This window comes from Camelus bactrianus, chromosome 3 (assembly GCF_048773025.1).
Source record: "Camelus bactrianus isolate YW-2024 breed Bactrian camel chromosome 3, ASM4877302v1, whole genome shotgun sequence".
NCBI classification, from domain to species: domain Eukaryota; kingdom Metazoa; phylum Chordata; class Mammalia; order Artiodactyla; family Camelidae; genus Camelus; species Camelus bactrianus.
Window position 1 is genome coordinate 41,442,167 of NC_133541.1, and position 21,521 is coordinate 41,463,687.

General features: G+C 34.5%; 1 protein-coding gene across 1 annotated transcript in view; it reads right to left on the minus strand.

Moving 5' to 3' along the window:
* Positions 1 to 21,521, minus strand: part of PDE4D (phosphodiesterase 4D) — a 1,348,493-nt gene that overhangs the window by 1,134,183 nt on the left and 192,789 nt on the right. The window contains exon 3 of the mRNA XM_010966266.3: positions 16,202 to 16,277. The gene's annotated coding sequence lies outside the window, so the exon portion shown is untranslated. The remainder of the gene's footprint in view (positions 1 to 16,201; positions 16,278 to 21,521) is intronic.

Below are 21,521 nucleotides of genomic sequence, written 5' to 3' on the forward strand. Positions count from 1 at the left end.
CACACCTAGTAAGAAATTACTGTGGAATATTAGAGAATTATTAATGGCTTTTTAACTAATATGAATTAAATTATTAATAGAATCCATATTTATAAAAAACTAGATATTCATATTAAAAATAAACATAAATTAATGGGATAGTATATAGACACAGATAAAGCAGGGTTATAATGACATTTTTAAAATGTTCTTTCCCTCAATGTATTCATTGTTACAAAATAAAAAGTACAGTCCAATAATACAAATAGACTAGTGGTGAATGCTGAAACAGAAGGAAAGAGGCCTGAATATTTTCTAAAGAATGAAATGTTCTGCACTGTCCTGAAGGGTTGTGAGGTAGCATCAGAAATTGTTAGGATCCTGCTGCTGGGCCTCCTGTTGGTCCAAAGAACAGCATTTTTAATGAGCAATGACCTGGACACTGACTCAACATCTTGACATGGCCACAAACCATCTTGACATTGCCAGCCTCCATTAGAGACTGACAATACTGATTCCTGTCTTAAATATTTTCAGGGAAGTGGAAAACAAGTTAACCATCTGCCTTCCTTTAGCTATGGTTTCAAAGCAATGATATTCCAAAAATAATAGCTAACTATATGCCACAGATTAAATATCAAACTACTAATGATTCCTACTATTCAGGTAACGAGATTCCATTTTCCCATAGCATTCTTTGCACAAAATCATCAATGTCAAAAGATATCATTTAACCACATAAAAAAAATTTACTTCTCCGAATTAAAAACCAAAAACATAATTAAAAGGTGAATGCCTAGACATAATATCTGTTACCACATGATGGACATGAATAAAATCCTTAGGAAAGAAAGAGATCATGTTAATCATGAAGAAAATTCTAAAAACCTAAAAAAGGCATAGAAGACAGATTTGTATATTTCAACCTTATTAGTCATCTAAGATACACAAACTAAAACAATGACATTCTAGCTGTAAAATAATTAAAATAAAAATTATAATATGTAAGTCTGGCAATTGGACAATGAAACAAGCACACATATCTCTAACAGAATCAGTGAAACTGTCTTTTTAGAAAGCAATTTGGAAAGAGTTTTTGATCTGGCATTTCCATAGCTGGAAATCTATTCTAAATAAATAATCCAAAATGCAGATTAAAAGTATGCACATAGATGTCCTCTTAAAAATTGTATATTATACAAGGAAATGTCCAACAATGAAAGAATTGTTAAGTAAATTATGATATATTTATAGTATACATTTATACAGTTTTCAGTCACACAGGTAAATGTTTATGATAAATTGCTTATTAGAAAAGCATAATTCAACATTTTGCATTAAGTATAATGTCAAACTCGTGTGTGTGTGTGTGTGTGTATATTTATGTCCATTCCCACATATAAACACACATAGAAAGCTGCATTCTAGGATAACTACCTCCATAAAGACACATATTATTTGTTAATGAGAAAAACAAATAATTAAAGGAATAAAATTTTCACTGTTTTCCAATAATGCTGTGTGTTAAGAACTAAATATCACTTTGGACTCAATAAATTTGGTTTACAGCAACTGAGGGTTGTGAGACTCCTGACAGAGTCTAGGCATGGCTGAGCAAAGCCTGCCGTCACCACACACATACTTCTCATTTAGATAAAGCTGAAAACCAAGTATGTTCAAGGTATCGAATAACACGACGGAGATACATTTGGTATGCTAAATACAAGTCACTCTTTTTTACTTAGCTGTGCCAAGAATTTTTATTGATTAAGCTGTAAATCTTAAGACAAAGCAATATATATTTTGAACAACATAAAACACATTCCTGCCAACAGTTTATAAGGATCCTACGGTTTTTCCAAGCAAATATAATTTTAGTCAACATTTAACTTCATTTTATGAAACATTAATAACCTTTTTTCTCAAGGGTTATAAAGGATATCTTTCCCAATTCTACAGTTTTTAGAATTACAAAGAAAAATATATGCAAAATATTTTATTTCTAAAATGTAGGTATGTGCCCTGTTAGAAAAATAGGTCATATTCCCCCGTCCAACAAAAAATATTTCAAAAGACTTGTGTTGTCAATGAACTGACTGATAGTATTTATCAATGCCAGTACAAGTGGAAAGGCTTTAATTTTTCTCAATTCTATGACTAGTTTTCATGTCATGTTTTCATTGGATCACATAAATAATTTTGAAACCTCTTCTATTATGGTATGGTCCGAAATGAAATTAGGTGCTTGTGTGACAATGTATGTTGAGGACCTCTAAAATTTCTTGATGATTTGAGGCATATTTTCTCCAGTTATTGTGTCTTTTTCTCAGTCATGTTCACTTGTAAGTGTACAACTTCCTTTTTTTTTCAATCAGGAAAACTGACAAACTATTTTTTAAGCTAGCCCTGGTGAAGAGTGATTAAAAAGACTCCTGATCATTCACTGCCAGTTTATTTAAAACACTTTTTCGGAGATATCCGGAAAATGGCGGAGTACGACACTCGCAGGTCACCCTCTCCCACAGATACACCAAGACCCACAACTACAGACCCACTCAGCCAACCAAAGCACTTGTGGAACTCCGACAGAACATCGCCCTCTTCAAAAAATAAAGACGCCAAAAATCTGGTAGGAGAAAAGGAAAAAAGAAAGAACAAAATGCAAAGCAGCGCAGGACGGGTCCTGCGGGGAGGGAGCAGCAAACGAGGACTGGCGCTCGCTCGCTGGGTCTCCCCTCTCCAACTGAGAGGCCAGCGGGATGGAGGGGGAGTCTCCAAGGCTCGGATCTGTACAGAGCAGCCCTTGACTAACAGAACTAAGTTAAACGGGCACAGAGCGTCCCCTCGACACCCAGCCTGAGACGCGGGCCGGCAGCCGCGGGCAGGGCCAGGCTGCACAAGCCGGGCGGAGGACGGAAGTGGCTACACGGAGGCAGCCCCGGGGAAACGCAAGGGGCTGTGCGCCGTGGCTGTGGGTGCACAGGGCAGAACAACATGGGCCCTCCATAAAACAGCAAGGTTGATGTGCTCTCGGGGGAAGCGTGCACACCCCCATCTCTGAAAACCCGCGGAAAGTTTTCGGGGGAAGAGAGGCGGGGCTCAGGCACAGCCGCCATATCCTCCGCCCTTAGCACTCAGACGGGCGCGGGGGCGAAACCTGCAATCCGCACCAAAGGGCTTAGCAGCCTCAAAGGCCAGACTGAGACTGGCCTGCAGCCCAGAGCAGATAGGATCCTTCCATCCTGGTCCCTCAGAGAACTTACTCCACAAAGACAAACAAGGAGCTGGGTTTTGGCTCGGAGCAGAGACAGGGCTGTCCCTCGGTCTTCCCGGAGCCCACCCGCGGAGCGCGGCCAGGGCGGAGCGCCGGCCAGGGCGGAGCGCCGGCCAGGGCGGAGCGCCGGCCAGGGCGGAGCGCCGGCCAGGGCGGAGCGCCGGCCAGGGCGGAGCGCCGGCCAGGGCGGAGCGCCGGCCAGGGCGGAGCGCGCAGCCGCACAGATCAGCGGAGCTACCGGCGGCGCAGGTAGAGCGAGAGCGGCCCCCGGCCTTTCGGGCAGGAACACAGCCCCTGACCGAGGTGCTGGGAGGGGGCACGACCCGCCCTCCTACCCGGCCAGTCTGCAACATCTGACTGCGGCATCCGGAGGGGCAGCGACCCGCCCGCCCACAGCAGAGAGCTGCACCTGACCCAGTGTTAGGAGGAGGCGCGATCAGCTTGCCGACAGGTGCTGGGAGCAGCGCAGAAGAGGGCGCCAACGGAGGGCCTCTGAAAACAGCAAGCTGAGCTTCCAAAACAGGACAAAGACAGAAAGACTTCACATTAAAAGCACACAAACTCCAGGAGAACAGCAACAACCCCCCCCCCTTTTTTTTAAATCTATTTTTACCTGTTCTATTTTCTATTACTCTCTTAATCTTTACTTCTTAATTCATTTCTATTTCTCTTGGGTTTTGATGTCCTGCTATTGATTAGACACAGGTTTCAAATACATCTATTCATCTCCCCCCTCCGTTTTTGTGAAGGTTTCAAAAGGATGTCTCAACCCGATTAATACTCACACTTCTATTATTCATTATACACTGTTTTCAAACCCTCTTTCTCCCTTCTTTTAAAATTCTTTCTCTCTCTTATTTTTTTTTCTTTTTTTCCTAAGTTCTATTCCTAAATAGGCATCAGATAGATAAAATCCTTAAGGACCAAAATAAACAACTGATACTCCATAAACCACAGTGCCAAAGAGGTATGAGCAAGATGAAGAAGCAGAAAAACCTTTCCCAATTAAAAGAACAAGAGAAATCCCCTGAAAGAAAGATCAACGAAATAGATATCGATAGCCTACTAGATCAAGATTTCAAAAAAGGAGTGATCGAATTGCTGAAGGAATTAAAAGAGATAGTGTTTAGAGATATAAAATATGTCAAAAATGAAATTGAAGCTATAAAGAAGAGCCAAGTAGAATGGGTAAACTCATTGACAGAGATGAGGAATGATCTAATAGCTGTGCAAAGCCGACTAGGTAATGCAGAGGAACGAATTAGTGATCTAGAAGACAGGGCAATAGAAAGCACCCATTCAGAAGAACTACAAGAGAAGCAAATAAAAAATAATGAAAATAGCGTAAGGGACCTATGGGATAACATAAAGCGTCCCAATCTTCGCATAATAGGGGTCCCAGAAGGAGAAGAAAGATCAAAGGGGATTGAAAAGGTTTTTGAAGAAATCATGACTGAAAACTTCCCAAACTTAAAGAAGGAATCAGATATCCAAGTACAGGAAGCTCAGAGGGTCCCAAACAGGAAGAACCCAAATAGACCCACACCAAGACATATTATAATCAAGATGGCCAGAGTCAAGGATAAAGAAATGATTCTACAGGCAGCAAGAGAAAAGCAAAGAGTAAGTTACAAGGGAACCCCCATAAGGCTCTCAGCTGACTTCTCTACACAAACACTACAGGCCAGAAGGGAGTGGCAAGATGTATTCAAAGCCCTGAATGAAAAAAAGATGCAGCCTAGGATCCTTTATCCAGAAAGGCTATCCTTGAGGATAGAAGGAGAAATAAAGAGTTTCACAGACAAAAAAAAGCTGCAGGAGTTTAGCAACACTAAACCCATGCTAAAAGAAATATTGAAAGGGCTATTCTAAATAGAAAAGCAGCAGGATGCTACAGAAATGAGAAACACACAACTGGAAAGGCGATAACTCATGAATTACAAATAAAGTAAACATGAAATTATAAAAGAAGACATACAAATCACTGAGAGTGGGAGAGGGAGGCAGGGAAATATAGAATATTTTTTTCTTTCTTTTTTAAATTTTGTTAACAGTAGGATGGGTTTGAGATCATGTTACTATCAGTTTAATAAAAACAGTTATAGTAATGGGTTGATAGATTTACAATAAAGGGTAACCACAAGCCAAAAATTTACAAAGGAGTCACAAAAATTAAATAAAATCCATGATAATACAAAGGAAAATTACCAAACCACAAAAGGAAGAAGAAAGGAACAAAGAGGATATACCAATTCAACTGCAAAGATAAGTTCAAAATGGCAATAAACACACATCTATCATTAATTACTGTAAATGTTAATGGACTAAATGCTCCAGTCAAAAGACACAGAGTGGCAGACTGGATAATAAAGCAAGAACCTTCAATATGCTGCATACAAGAGACCCACTTTAGGGAGAAGGACACATATAGATTGAGAGTGAAAGGATGGAAAAGGATATTCCATGCAAATGGAAAAGCCAAAAAAGCAGGTGTTGCAGTACTGATTTCAGACAAAATAGACTTTAAAACAAAGGCCATAAAGAAAGATAAAGAAGGACATTTTATAATGATTAAAGGAGTGATACAAGATGAGGATATTACACTCGTTAATATATATGCACCCAATATAGGAGCACCTAAGTACATACAAGAATTACTAACAGAGATGAAGGGGGATATTGATGGGAATACAATCATAGTTGGAGATTTTAACACTGCATTAACATCACTAGACAGATCTTCCAGACAGAAAATAAACAAGGCAACAGAGAAATTAAATACTACAATAGAAAAACTAGATTTGGTGGATATTTTCAGAGCATTACACCCCCCAAAAATAGGATATACATTCTTTTCAAGTGCACATGGAACATTTTCCAGGATCGATCATGTACTTGGGCACAAAAGAAACCTCAACAATTTTAAGAAGATAGAAATTATCTCAAGCATCTTTACTGACCACAATGCCATGAAACTGGAAATCAACAACAGAGAAACAAAGGAGAAAAAAAGGAAAGCATGGAGATTAAACAATATGTTATTGAAAAAACAATGCATCAATGAGGAAATCAAAGCTGAAATTAAAAAATACCTTGAGACAAATGATAATGAAAGCACAACCACTCAAAACCTATGGGACACAGCAAAGGCAGTGCTAAGAGGGAACTTTATAGCGATACAGGCCTTCCTCAAAAAAGAAGAACAATCTCAAATAAACAATTTAACCCACCACCTGAATGAATTAGAAAAAGAAGAACAAAAAGCCCCAAAAAGCAGCAGAAGGAAGGAAATAATAAAGATCAGAGAGGAATTAAATACAATAGAGAGTAACAAGACCATAGAAAAAATCAACCAAACCAAAAGCTGGTTTTTTGAAAAAGTAAATAAAATCGACAAACCTCTGGCCAAACTCACAAAGAAGAAAAAAGAGAGAGCACAAATTAGCAAAATAAGAAAGGAAAATGGAGAAATTACAACAAACAAAATAGAAATACAGAATATCATACGAGAATATTATGAAAAACTATATGGAACCAAACTGGATAACCTAGAGGAGATGGACAAGTTTCTGGAAACATACTGTCCACCAAAACTGAATCAAGAAGAATCTGAACACTTGAACAATCCGATCACTAGAAAGGAAATAGAAATAGCAATTAAAAACCTCCCTACAAATAAAAGTCCAGGACCGGACGGCTTCACCGGGGAATTCTACCAAACGTACAAAGAAGAACTCATACCAGTCCTTCTCAAACTCTTCCAGATGATTGAAAAGAAGGGAATACTCCCAAACTCATTCTATGAAGCCACCATCACCCTGATACCAAAACCAGGCAAAGACACTACAAAAAAAGAGAATTATAGGCCAATATCACTGATGAACATAGACGCCAAAATCCTCACCAAAATTTTAGCAAATAGAATCCAACAACACATAAAAAAGATTATACATCATGACCAAGTGGGGTTCATCCCAGGGACACAAGGCTGGTTCAACATACGCAAATCAATCAGTGTAATACATTACATCAACAAGAGAAAGGACAAAAACCACATGATCATCTCAATCGATGCAGAAAAAGCATTTGATAAAATTCAACGCCCATTTATGATAAAAACTCTCGCCAAAGTGAATATAGAGGGAACATATCTCAACATAATAAAAGCTATATATGACAAACCTACAGCCAGCATAGTACTCAACGGTGAAAAACTCAAAAGCTTCCCACTAAAATCTGGGACAAGACAAGGATGCCCACTATCACCACTCCTATTCAACATAGTCCTGGAAGTCCTAGCCACAGCAGTCAGGCAAGAGAAAGAAATAAAAGGGATCCAAATTGGAAAAGAAGAGGTAAAAGTGTCATTATATGCTGATGACATGCTACTATATATAGAAAACCCTAAAAGGTCCACACAAAAGCTACTAGAGCTGGTTGAAGAATTCAGCAAGGTAGCAGGTTACAAAATTAACGTTCAAAAATCAGTTGCATTTCTTTACACTAACGATAAATCAACAGAAGAAGAAAGTAAAGAAACAATCCCCTTTAAAATAGCACCCAAAGTAATAAAATATCTGGGAATAAATCTAACCAAGGAGGTGAAAGAATTATACACAGAAAACTATAAACCATTGATGAAGGAAATTAAAGAGGACTTTAAAAAATGGAAAGATATTCCATGCTCTTGGATTGGAAGAATCAATATTGTTAAAATGGTCACACTGCCCAAGGCAATCTACAGATTTAATGCAATCCCTATCCAATTACCCAGGACATATTTCAAAGAACTAGAAAAAATCATAATAAAATTCATATGGAACCATCAAAGACCTAGAATTGCCAAAGCATTACTGAAGAGAAAGAAAGAGGCTGGAGGAATAACTCTCCCAGACTTCAGACAATACTATAGAGCTACAGTCATCAAGACAGCATGGTATTGGTACCAAAACAGACATATAGACCAATGGAACAGAATAGAGAGCCCAGAATTGAACCCACAAACTTTTGGTCAACTCATCTTTGACAAAGGAAGCAAGAATATACAATGGAATAGACAGTCTCTTCAGCAAATGGTGTTGGGAAAACTGGACAGCAGCATGTAAAACAATGAAGCTAGAACACTCCCTTACACCATATACAAAAATCAACTCAAAATGGATTAAAGACTTAAACATAAGACAAGATACAATAAACCTCCTAGAGGAAAACATAGGCAAAACATTATTTGACATACATCTCAGAAATTTTCTCCTAGAAGAAATAAAAGCAAGAATAAACAAATGGGACCTAATGAAACTTACAAGCTTCTGCACAGCAAAGGAAACCAGAAATAAAACAAGAAGAAAACCCACGGAATGGGAGAAAATTTTTGCAAGTGAAACCGACAAAGGCTTGATCTCCAGAGTATATAAGCAGCTCATACGACTCAATAAGAAAAAAACAAACAACCCAATCCAAAAATGGGCAGAAGACCTAAACAAGCAATTCTCCAAGGAAGACATACAAATGATCAAAAGGCACATGAAAAAATGCTCAATATCACTAATTATCAGAGAAATGCAAATCAAAACTACAATGAGGTATCACCTCACACCAGTCAGAATGGCCGTCATTCAAAAATCCACAAATGACAAATGCTGGAGAGGCTGTGGAGGAAGGGGAACCCTCCTACACTGCTGGTGGGAATGCAGTTTGGTGCAGCCACTATGGAAAACAGTGTGGAGATTCCTCAAAAGACTAGGAATAGACTTACCATATGACCCAGGAATCCCACTCCTGGGCTTGTATCCAGAAGGAAATCTACTTCAGGATGACACCTGCACCCCAATGTTCATAGCAGCACTATTTACAATAGCCAAAACATGGAAACAGCCTAAATGTCCATCAACAGGTGACTGGATAAAGAAGAGGTGGTATATTTATACAATGGAATACTACTCAGCCATAAAAACTGACAACATAATGCCATTTGCAGCAACATGGATGCTCCTGGAGGATGTCATTCTAAGTGAAGTAAGCCAGAAAGAGAAAGAAAAATACCATATGAGATCGCTCATATGTGGAATCTAAAAAACAAAAACAAAAACAAACAAACAAACAAAAACAAAGCGTAAATAAAGGACAGAAATAGACTCAAAGACAGAGAATACAGACTTGTGGTTACCAGGGGGGTGGAGGGTGGGAAGGGATAGACTGGGATTTGAAAATTGTAGAATAGACTACACTGTATAGCACAGGGAAATATACACAAAATGTTATAACTCACAGAGAAAAAAATGTGATAATGAGTGTGTATATGTCCATGAATAACTGAAAAATTGTGCTGAACACTGGAATTTGAGACAACATTGTAAAATGATTATAAATCAATAAAAAATGTTAAAAAAAAAAAAAACCACTTTTTCCTGAGGTTTTAAGCTGACAGAAATGGAATACCCACACCCATTTTTATTATGCATTTGTATGACAATATGTTTGTGGGATGCTTTGTAAAAGGTAATAACAATTAAACCCAAATACAAGATAACAAAAGAAGAATTCTCCAAGATAAAGGAGAAAATTAATGATGTCAACTTTTTGGATTATTAAGATTTTAAAATATGACTTTAATTAAGTGATACTTGATTCTACCTCCTTTCTATGGCAATTTCCAACTTTGGAAATATAACTATGAGTAACACTATTAAAATGGATCAAGAGAAAGTTGTTTTTTTTTTTTTTTTTGGCCATTCAAATATTTTCTCCCCTGAAACCTTAGTTGTTAAAAACATTGTAGTCTGCACAGTTTTAACTTATCATATCTACTAGTTATTTTTCATTTTGATGCCACCTGCATTTCCTTATTTTTACATTCACCCTGAACAACCTGTTTTAAACATTTGAAAGGTAAATGCAGAGCCAGACGGCTGTCTCCACTTGATAAAAAAGAAACTGATCTACAAGTAAATAACAGGCACATTAATACACACTGAATACTAAAAATATTACATAATTTTGGTTCTTATGCTAATGGGAACTTTCAAATGCTGTCACAACATTTTCATCGTTATTTAAAGGTTAATCCAAGTTCTTAAAAGCTGAAATTTATTCACTTAAATATACTTACCAGGAAAATCTGAAACAAAGCAAACTAGAGTATACTGTATAAAATGAGAAGTGTTTTTTTTTTTATGCAACTGTTGTTATTGGCATTTTTAAATGTTCAGATAAATTTAATTCAGGAAAATGCATAAATCTTAATAGTACAATTTTGACAAATAGATACACCCATGCAACCCATACCCTCACAATGATAGAAAATATTTCAGTCTCCCTGGAAAGTTCTCTCATGTCTCTTTCTAGTCAATCTTCTTTCATAGAGGCAATCATCATTCTTTTTTCTTTTAATCTTGCATTATTTTTCTTCTAGAACTTTCTATAAATGGCATTATATATGGTGTAGTCTTTTTATTTTTGTTCTTTTGCTCAGCATTATGTCTGTGAGAGTCATCCAATTGTTGAATGAATCGGCAGTTCACTCATTTTTATTGATGAGCAGTATTCCATTGTATAACTATACAAACATTTGTTTATTCATTCTCCTGTTGATAAATATGTGAGTTGTTTCCATTTTGGGGACTACTGTGAATAAAAACACTATGAACATTCTAAACAAGTCTTCAAGTATATGTAAGTTTGTATTTCTTCTCTAAATAACCAGAGCAGAATTACTAGGTCAAAGGGTAGATGTATGTAACTTCATTTTTTTAACTGCAAAACCCTTTTCCAAAGTATTTGTAACATTTAATATTCCTATCAGCAATGTATGAAAGTTCAGCAGCTCAAATTCTCACCAATATCTGGTGCTGTCAATAGTTTTAAAGTTGGCCATTCTAGCGGCTGTGTAGTAGTATCTCACTGAGGTTGTAAATGCATTTCCCTGAAGACTGAAAATATTTTACACTCTTTATTGTGTTCACTGGCCATTCATACATGTATTTTTGTAAAGTGACCATTGAAGTACTTTGTCCATGTTTATTAAGTTTTTTGTCTTTTTCTTATTGAGTACAGAAGTTCTTTATATGATACTCATCCAGTCCTTTATCAGATAAGTTTTACAAATATTGTCATCCTGTTACTGGCTTGCTTACTCGTTTACTTAATCATGTCTTCAGATAAGCAGTCTAATTTATCAATATTTATGGATATTATTTTCTACTTCTTGTAAAGAAATACTGGTCAACTACTGCCTTAGTTCAGGCTGCCATAAAAAAAATGTCATACACTGGTGGCTTATAAACAACACAAATGTATTTTTCACAGTTCTGTAAGCTGGGAAGTCCATGATCAAGGTATCAGAAGAGTCAGTGTCTGGTAAGAGTCTGCTTCCTGTTTCATATGCAGCCATTTCTTGCTATGTCCTCACATGGCAGAAAGGGAGAATTCTGGTCTCTTCAGTCCCTTAGAAGGACACTAATCCTATTTCTGAGAGCTCCACCCTTGTGCTTCCCAAAGGCCCAATCTCCTAATATCATCACATTGGGGGTTAGATTTTAATATATGAATTTTGGGGGAACAAAAAACATTCAGTTCACAATAACCACCAACTTGAAAACATTATCCTATATTTTCTTCTAACAGTAAGAGTTTTAGCTTTTACTTTAGGTCTGTGATTCACCATGAATTAATTTTTGTTTATGACATGAAGAAGGAGATTTATTTTTTTCCATATGGATATTACATTGTTTCAACACCATTTGTTATAAGACCCTCCATTCCCTCATTTAATTGCTCTGGTGTGTTGAAAAAAATCATTTACTGTGTAAACATGAGCCTGTTTCTTGACTCTATTCCATTCTCTTCATTTGTCTATTCTTAGGCAAAAAATTTAATGCCTTAAGTACTGAATTTTTATAGGAAGCCTAGGGTCAAGTAGAAGTGTTCTTTCTCGAGATTATTTTGACTACTCTAGATTCTTTGTTTTTACATACAAGTTTTAGAATGTTTGTCAATTCCTAAGACATAAAAGCATGCTGAGGTGAAGATTATGACCCAGCCATCCCAATCATGGCCATATATCTAGAGGGAACCCTAGTTCAAAAAGATACTTGCACTGTAATGTTCATAACAGCACTATTTACAATAGCCAAGATGTGGAAACAACCTAAATGTCCATCAACAGATGATTGTATAAAGAAGTTGTGGTATATTTATACAATAGAATACTACTCAGCCATAAAAAAATGATAACATAATGCCATTTGCAGCAACATGGATGTCCCTGGAGAATGTCATTCTAAATGAAGTAAGTCAGAAAGAGAAAGAAAAATACCATATGATATTACTCATATATGGAATCTAAAAAATAAAAAGACAAATGAACTTATATATAAAACAGAAACAGACTCACAGAGATAGCATACAGACTTGTGGTTGCCAGGGGGATTGGGGTGGGAAGGGATAAACTGGGAGTTCGAGATTTGCAGATACTGACTGGTATATATAAAATAGATAAACAAGTTTATACTGTATAGCACAGGGAAATGTATTCAATATCTTGTAGCAGCTCATGGTGAAAAAGAATATGAAAATGAATATATGTATATTAATGTATGACAGAAGAATTGTGCTGTACACCAGAAATTGACACAACATTGTAAACTGACTATACCTCAGTCAAAAAATGAAAAAACAAACAAAAACAAAATCAAAAGACTACCTATGGAATGGGAGAAAACATTTGTAAATTATGTGACCAACAGTGAATTAATATTCAAAATACACAAACAGCTCACATGACTCAAAAAAAAAAAAACAAACCCAACAACCCAATCAAAAATGGACAAAGGAGCTGAATATACATTTTTCCAAAGAAGACACATAGATGGCTACAGGCACATGAAAAGATGCTCAACATCACTAATTATTAGAAAACTGAAAATCAAAACAAAAGTGAGATATCACCTCACATCTATCAGAATGGCTATCATCAGAAGGTCTTCCAATAAATGTTAGTCAGGATGTGGATAAAAGGAAACCCTCATACACTGCTGGTGGGAATGTAAATTAGTGCAGCCACTATGGAAAGAAGTATAGAGATCCTTCAAAAAAACAAAAAAGAACTACTATGTGATCCAGCCAATTACACTCCTGGGTATTCATCTAGGGAAAAAACACTAATTCAAAAAGATACATGTACCCTAATGTTCATAGCAGCACTATTTACCATAGCCAAGACACAGAACCCAAGCAACCCAAGCAACCCAAGTGCCCACCAACAGAGGAATGGATAAAGAAGATATCACACACACACACACACACTGGAATAATACTCAGCCATAAAAAGAATGAAATTCTGCCATTAACAGTAATGGGGGTTGACCTAGAGAATATTAATCTTAGTGAAATAAATCAAACAGAGAAAGACAAATACTGTATATCATTTTTATGTGAAATCTAAAAAATAATACATTTGCAAATGTATATGCAAAAAAGAAACAGACTCAGAGAGATAGAAAACAAACTTGTGGTTACCAAAAGGGAGAGAAAGTGGTGAGGGACAAATCAGGGACATGGAATTAAAAGACTGCTAGGTATAAAATAGATAAGCAACAAGGATATATCATGTAGCACAGGGAATTATAACCATTATCTTACAATAACTTATAATGGAGTATAATCTGCAAAAATACTGAATCACTATGCTGAACATCTGAAAATAATATAACATTGTAAATCAACAATACTTCAATAAAAAATAAACTAAACTAAAATTTAAAAAAATAAAGTAATGAAAACTACAAGTATGGAGAAATAAGAATCATTAGAAAGTTTTCTAAGATTCACTATGAATACAACTAGTTAACATAGATGAGGAAAAGTATTATGGAACTTAAAATGTGAAACAAAAAAGCAGTTAGATGGAAATTAATATGTCTAGAAGCATATTACAGTGTTCAAATACATTATAAATCTGGACAATGTCTCAACTTCATCACTGAAATGATGTTATTAACTACTCAATCTCCTGGGGAAATTACTTTCCATGAGACTGTACCTCTAACTGCATAATAAAAACAGGGTTCCAATTACTGAAATACACTTCATAATAAAATTTCTGGTATTACTCTATAATCAAAGGTCAGTAGGTTCGCCTTCTTATAAGCCAAAGCATTTTTATTTATGAGAGAATTTTTATTCCAAGGCATTTATACAAGAAATGCCTATAATGTTTTATTGTGGAAATTTTAGCACAATATATGCATGTTTACTTTTGCATACCCAAAGAAGAAAACACTTTGAGATGTTTCAAGTGTGAAACCCACTCCAATTGTAAATGATTCATTTTTATGGATGTGATTAACACACTGCTAGTGCATTCAGCCCTAGAGTAGGATTTTCAGGTAGTTCAATGTATATTCAAAATTATGTATTCCCAGAGCAGCAAATTGTTTTTGTACCTGCATTCCAGATAATTCCTCTACTTGAGTAAAAACTATAAATTCTTTATTTGGCCATGGTTTATATGTAGTCTGGCAACTCTTTTTATTTGTCTTCAAATCAATAAACATCTATTAGTAAAATAAAAGCAGATTACGGGCAAAATCGCAATTAACTCATCGGGTTCAGAAAATTCATTTTCATCAAATGTGTTATTTTTTTAATATCTCCTGTTTATGACTAACTGCCTACCATTCAACTAACATAAATGTATGTACCCAAAAGATCAGTGAAGTTATCTACCTTCATAACCATTTAGAAGAGGAAAAAAAAAATCTTTCTACTAGTTTCAAAGTTGGGTATAAACACATTCCTAAAGTAATTTTAAATAAATGTATTCCTCTGGAATTTTATTTTGAAAAAAATGCACAACTGAAAATTACACACAGAGAATTAAGAGAATATTTAAATTAAATCATAACTATGGAACAACAATTACTATAGCTGGATATATAATTAGATCACTGTTTTGAAAATGCAGTTGCACACTCAAATAGACATTCACTAATCTCCACCATTTTTCCTCCCACTCCAACCCTTCAATATCTTCCAGTGTTTTTTATATCATTTATATCTCCCATATCATTTTTCCTTCTGTCAAGAACAATTTGTTGAATGGTGTCATTTCTTTAACAAATGCAACTCAATATGTTTTTTTGTTGTTATTAATGTATATAACAGTAAGGCTGATTTGTACATATTATCTGACCCTTTGTTTTCTACCTGTGTGACCTTTGCAATTCAAAGACATAAAGGAAATTCTCATTCTCCACTTGTATCTTCTATTATGGTAAGAAAAATGTAGTAAATAGATGAGACATTTGGAATATATTACAGTGAATTCAAACACAATACAATTCTGCTACATTTCAAAAGTCACCACTGAACTTTTAGGGCTCTCTCTTACTCTTTTAAGGTACTCTTACTTCAAAAAAGGAAAGGAAAAATGGAAACTATTTTTGAATTCAGATTTTAATATTACACACAGAATTGTGTCTTATTTCCAAGTATAGACAAAGATTTAAAAATTAAATTAGCACGCAATCTCTAAAGAAAAATAAAATGCTGTTTTCCTTCAGCTTCCTGATAGAAGGTTCAGGTTCAAAGAGCCACAAAGCTCTTATTTAAAGAAACAACAACTGAGAAATTTCTCAAAACTGGTAAGCAATTTAGACATCAAGCTCATAAGTCTCCCCAAAATTTCAATTCAAAACAATTCTCTTTAAGACACATAATAAAATTGCCTAAAAATCAAAAACAAAGAAAAAAACTTTTAAGCAGCAAGGAGAAAAAAATATACTCTCACGTACAAGGGAATTCCTATAAGGCTATCAGCAGATTTCTCAGCAGGCTAGGAAAAAGTGAGATAATATGTTCAAATTGCTGAAAGATAAAACTGCCAACCAATAATACTTTACCCAGCAAAGCTGTTCTTCAGAAATGAAAAAGAGATAAAAAAAAACTTACCCAAACAAACAAAAGCTGAGGTTGTTCATCACTGCTGGATCTGGCTTACAAGAAATGCTGACAGGAGTTCTTCAAGCTGAAATTAAAAGATACTAATAAGTAACAAAGCAATATATGAAAATACAAAACACAATGATAAAAATAAGTACAGCTGACCCTTGAACAATGTCAGGGGGTAGTTAATCCACATACAACCTATAATCAGCCCTCCTTATCTGACGTTCCTCCGCATCTGCAGATTCAACCAACCATGGATCAATAGTACTGTGGTATTTATTATCAAAATATATCTATGTATAAATGGACCCATGCAGTTCAAATCTGTGGTTTGAAAGTTAACTGTATAGTCAAATTCAGAAACTTTAATAATGCAATATAGTGCTGTATTAATTATTTAACTCTAATATAAAGATTTAAGGACATAGGTATTAAAAATAAGTATCACTAGAATAATTTGTTGATGGATATACAGAATAAAAATGAGGTAAACTGTGACATCAAAAACATAAATGCAGGTGGGGGGAGTAAAAGTTTTGAGTTTTTATATGCAATCAAAGTTCAGTTGTTATCAATTTAAAACAGGCTCTTATATCTATAACTTGTTTCATGTAAGCCTCATTAAAGCACAAAGCAGTGATCTACAGTAGATACACAAAAGTAAATGAGAATGGAATCAAACATACAACTACAACAAATCAATAATTCACAAAGGAAGATAGCAAGAGAGGAAGAAAGAGACAGAAAACTATAAAACAACCAGGAAACTATTAATAAAAGCACTAGTAAATCCCTGCTTATCAATAATTACTTTAAATGTAAATGGATTAAGTTCTCTAATCAAAAGACACAAAATAGCTGAATAGATAAAAAGCAAGACTTAACTATATGCTGCCTACAAGAGACTCATTTCAGTTTCAAGGACAAAAGTGAAAGGATAGGAAAAGTTATTCTATGCAAAAGAAAACCCCAAAAAGCAGGAGTAGCTATACTTAGAATGTAACTGTAACAAGAGACAAAACTGTAACAAGAAACAAAAAAAGGTCATTATACAATGATAAAGGGGTTGATTCATCAAGAGAATATAACAATTGTAAATGTATATGTAACCAACATTGGCATATCCAAATGTATTAAGCAAATCTAACAGATCAAAGGGAGAAATAAACAACAGCACAGTAACACCCTAGGGCTTCAATATTCCACTTTCAACCATGAATAGAGCATCCAGACAGAAAATCAATAAGGAAACAGCAGACTGGAAAAACGCTATAGGTCAAAAGAACCCAACAGACATAGAAAACATTCCAACCAACAGCAGTAGAATACAGAAACTTATTAAGCACACATGGAACATTCTCCAGGATAGATTATATATTAAGACACAAAACAAGATTTAGCAAACTTAAGAAGATTAAATCATACCACATATCTTTTCCAACCACAACAGTATGAAACTAAAGATCATTAATAGGAGGAAAGCTGGAAATTTCACAAATATGTGGAAATTAAACAACACATGCTTGAACAACAAGATAATCAAAGAAAAAATCAAAAGGAAAATTTTAAAAATCTCCAAACAAACAAACACAAAATGGAAACACAACACACCAAAATGTATGGGATGCAGCAAAAGAAGTTCTAAAAGAAAAGTTTATAGCAATAAAGACCTACATTAAGAAATAAGAAAGTTTTCAAACAACCTACTTTAACACCTCAAGGAATTAGAAAAAGTACAAATTAACCCAAAGTCAACAGAAGAAATAACAAAGACCAGAACAGATAAATGAAATAGAGATGAGAAAAACAACAGAAAACTTCAACAAAACTAAGAGTTGTCTTTTTAAAAAGGCAAACAAAACTGACAAACATTTAACTAGACTAAGAGAAAAGGTTATAAGACTCAAATATATAAAATCAGAAATAAAAAGAGAAGATATTATAACTGACTCCACAGATATAAATGATCATAAGAAACTATCATGGACAATTATATATCAAAAAATTGTATAACCTAGAAGAAATGAATTCCTAGAAACATAAAATGTACCGAAACTAAATCATGGGGAAATAAGAAATCTGAGTGGAAAAATATGAATAATGAGGCTGAATTAGTAATCAAAAACTTCTAAACAAGAAAAGCCCAGTACCATATGGTTTTACTGATGAATTCTACCAAATATTTAAAGAGGGATTAATTCCAATCTTTCTCAAACTCTCCCAAAAAACTGAAGAAAAAGAAACACTCCCAAACTCATTTTACCAGGCAAGCATTACCCTGATACCAAAGACAAATAAGAACACTATAAGAAAATAAAATTACAAGCCACATTCCTAATGAATTTGATATAAAAATTCTCAACAAAATACCAACAAACCAAAGTAATTCTGAGAAAGAAGAATAAAGCTGAAGGCATCACATGTTATGATTTCAAACTATATTAAAAAGCTATACTAATCAAAATGGTATGACACTGACATAAAAACAGATACATAGACCAATGGAACAGAACTGGAAACTGAGAAATAAAGCCATGCATATATGGTCAACTAATATTTGACAAAGAAGCCAAGGATACTCAATGGGGAAAGTACAGTCTCTTTAATAAATGTTGCTTTGAAAACAGGATATTTACATACAAAAAAAAAAAAAAGAAACTGGGCCGCTATCTTACCCCATTTACAAAAATCAACTCAAAATGTATTAAAAAGTAAAACCTGAAACTATAAAATTCCTAGAATAAAATAGATGAAATTTCCTTGACATTGGTTTTGACAATGATTTTTTTTGGATATGACAGCAAAAGCACAAGTAACAAAAGCAAAAATCAAAAGGTGAGGCTAAAAAACTTTGGCACAGAAAAGAACACCATCAAAAAATGGAAAGGGAGGAAACATTTGTAATCCATACATCTGATAAGGGGTTAATATTTAAAATATATAAAGATATCATATGACTCAATAGCTAATAATAATAATAATAACCCAATTAAAAATGCACAGAGGAATTAAATAGATATTTTTCCAAAGAAGACATACAAACGGCTATTAGGTACACTGACATCATTAATCATCATGGAAATGCAAATCAAAATCACAATGAGATATTACCTTAAACTTGTTAAAAAGTCTGTTATTAAAAAAAAAGTGATAACAAATGTTGGTGAAAATGTAGAGAAGAAGGATCAGTTGTGCACTGCTGGTGGGAATGTAAACTGGTGCAGACACTATGGAAAACAGCAAGGAGTTTCCTAAAAAACTTTAATATGAACTATATTATCTGATCCAGAAATCTCACATCAGAGAATATACACAAAGGAAATGAAATCATTATCTTGAAAAGATATCTGTACTCCCATGCTCATTGAAGTATTATTCACAATAACCAAGGTTTAAAAATAACCTAAGTGTCCATCAATGAATGGATAAAGAAAATGTGATACACATACAGGAATATTTTTCAGTCATAACAAAAGAAAATCCTGCTATTTGTGACAACTTGGAGGGCACTATGCTAGGTGAAATAAGCTAGACAAAGGAAGAGAAATACTGCATGGTATCACTTGTATGTGGAATCTTTAAAAAAAAAAATCAAACTCATAGAAACAGAGTAAATGGTACTTGCCAGGAGCTGAGGGATGGCAATATGAGGAGAGCTTGGGGAAAGGACACAAATTATCAGTCATAAGATGAATAAGGCTCAAGGATCTAATGTATAGCATGGTGGTGGTAGTTGAAAATAATTTATTGTGTAATTAAATTTAGCAAAGAGAGTAGATCTTAAGCATTCTTTCTCTCACACACATGGTGTAAATATGTGAGGTGATGGATGTGTTAATTAACTTGATAATGGTAATCCTTTCATATGTATACATATATCAAATCATCACACTGTACATTTTAAATATATTAGGATTTTGTCAATTTTAGTCATTAAATCTGAAAAAATGGAAAAAATGATTAAATATTAGGGGTAGATAAAATATCAGAAAGTTCTAAAATGTAGAAATCAAGTAGACCATCTATTTCCTAAAAAAAAAAATGCACAAGTATATGAATCACATACACAAAGACACAGCAGAAATTAATATCAGAAGTTAATCTTAAAATAGACACAAAGGCAAATTTTAAAATAAAATATACCTAAATGGCAGACTAAAGAAGAAATCAAAATTCCAATAACAAACTATTTTAACATTAATAAAATGTAGAAAATCTTATATAAAAGTTGATGATTGTGGTAAAGATGGTGGTAAAGATAAAGACTCAAAGGAGAAAAAAAATCCTAGTTTTTAGGGCTCTTATTATTTAAAAAAAAAGAATGAAAATAAAAGAACAAGATATTCAACTCAATAAACTAGAGGAGTTCAATAAAATGACCCTAAGAAAAGCAGCAGTAAGAAATCAATAAAAATAAGAAAAGAACCAGATATTCACTTAATAAACTAGAAAAAGAGCAATAAAATAATACTAAGGAAAAATCAGAAAGAATAATTAATAAAATAAAAGAAAAATAAAGGGCAAAGAGTTAAAAATCATATGATCATCCCCAGGAATCCCACTCCTGGGCTTGTATCCAGAAGGAAATCTACTTCAGGATGACACCTGCACCCCAATGTTCATAGCAGCACTATTTACAATAGCCAAAACATGGAAACAGCCTAAATGTCCATCAACAGGTGACTGGATAAAGAAGAGGTGGTATATTTATACAATGGAATACTACTCAGCCATAAAAACCGACAACATAATACCATTTGCAGCAACATGGATGCTCCTGGAGGATGTCATTCTAAGTGAAGTAAGCCAGAAAGAGAAAGAAAAATACCATATGATGATTGCTCATATGTGGAATCTAAAAAACAAAAACAAAAACAAACAAACAAAAACAAAGCGTAAATACACTTAGAAATAGACTCACAGACAGAGAATACAGACTTGTAGTTACCAGGGGGGTGGAGGGTGGGAAGGGATAGACTGGGATTTCAAAATTGTAGAATAGATAAACAAGATTACACTGTATAGCACAGGGAAATATACACAAAATGTTATGATAACTCACAGAGAAAAAAATGTGGCAATGAGTGTGTATATGTCCATGAATGACTGAAAAATTGTGCTGAACACTGGAATTTGACACAACATTGTAAAATGATTATAAATCAATAAAAAATGTTAAAAAATTTGAAAATATAAGTATGTATAATGATACAGCAAGTAAAACAAACAAACAAAAAAAACCAAAAAAAAATCATATGATCATCTCAATAGATGAAAAAAAGTATTTGACAAGATTCAACACCCATTTATGATAAACTCTCAA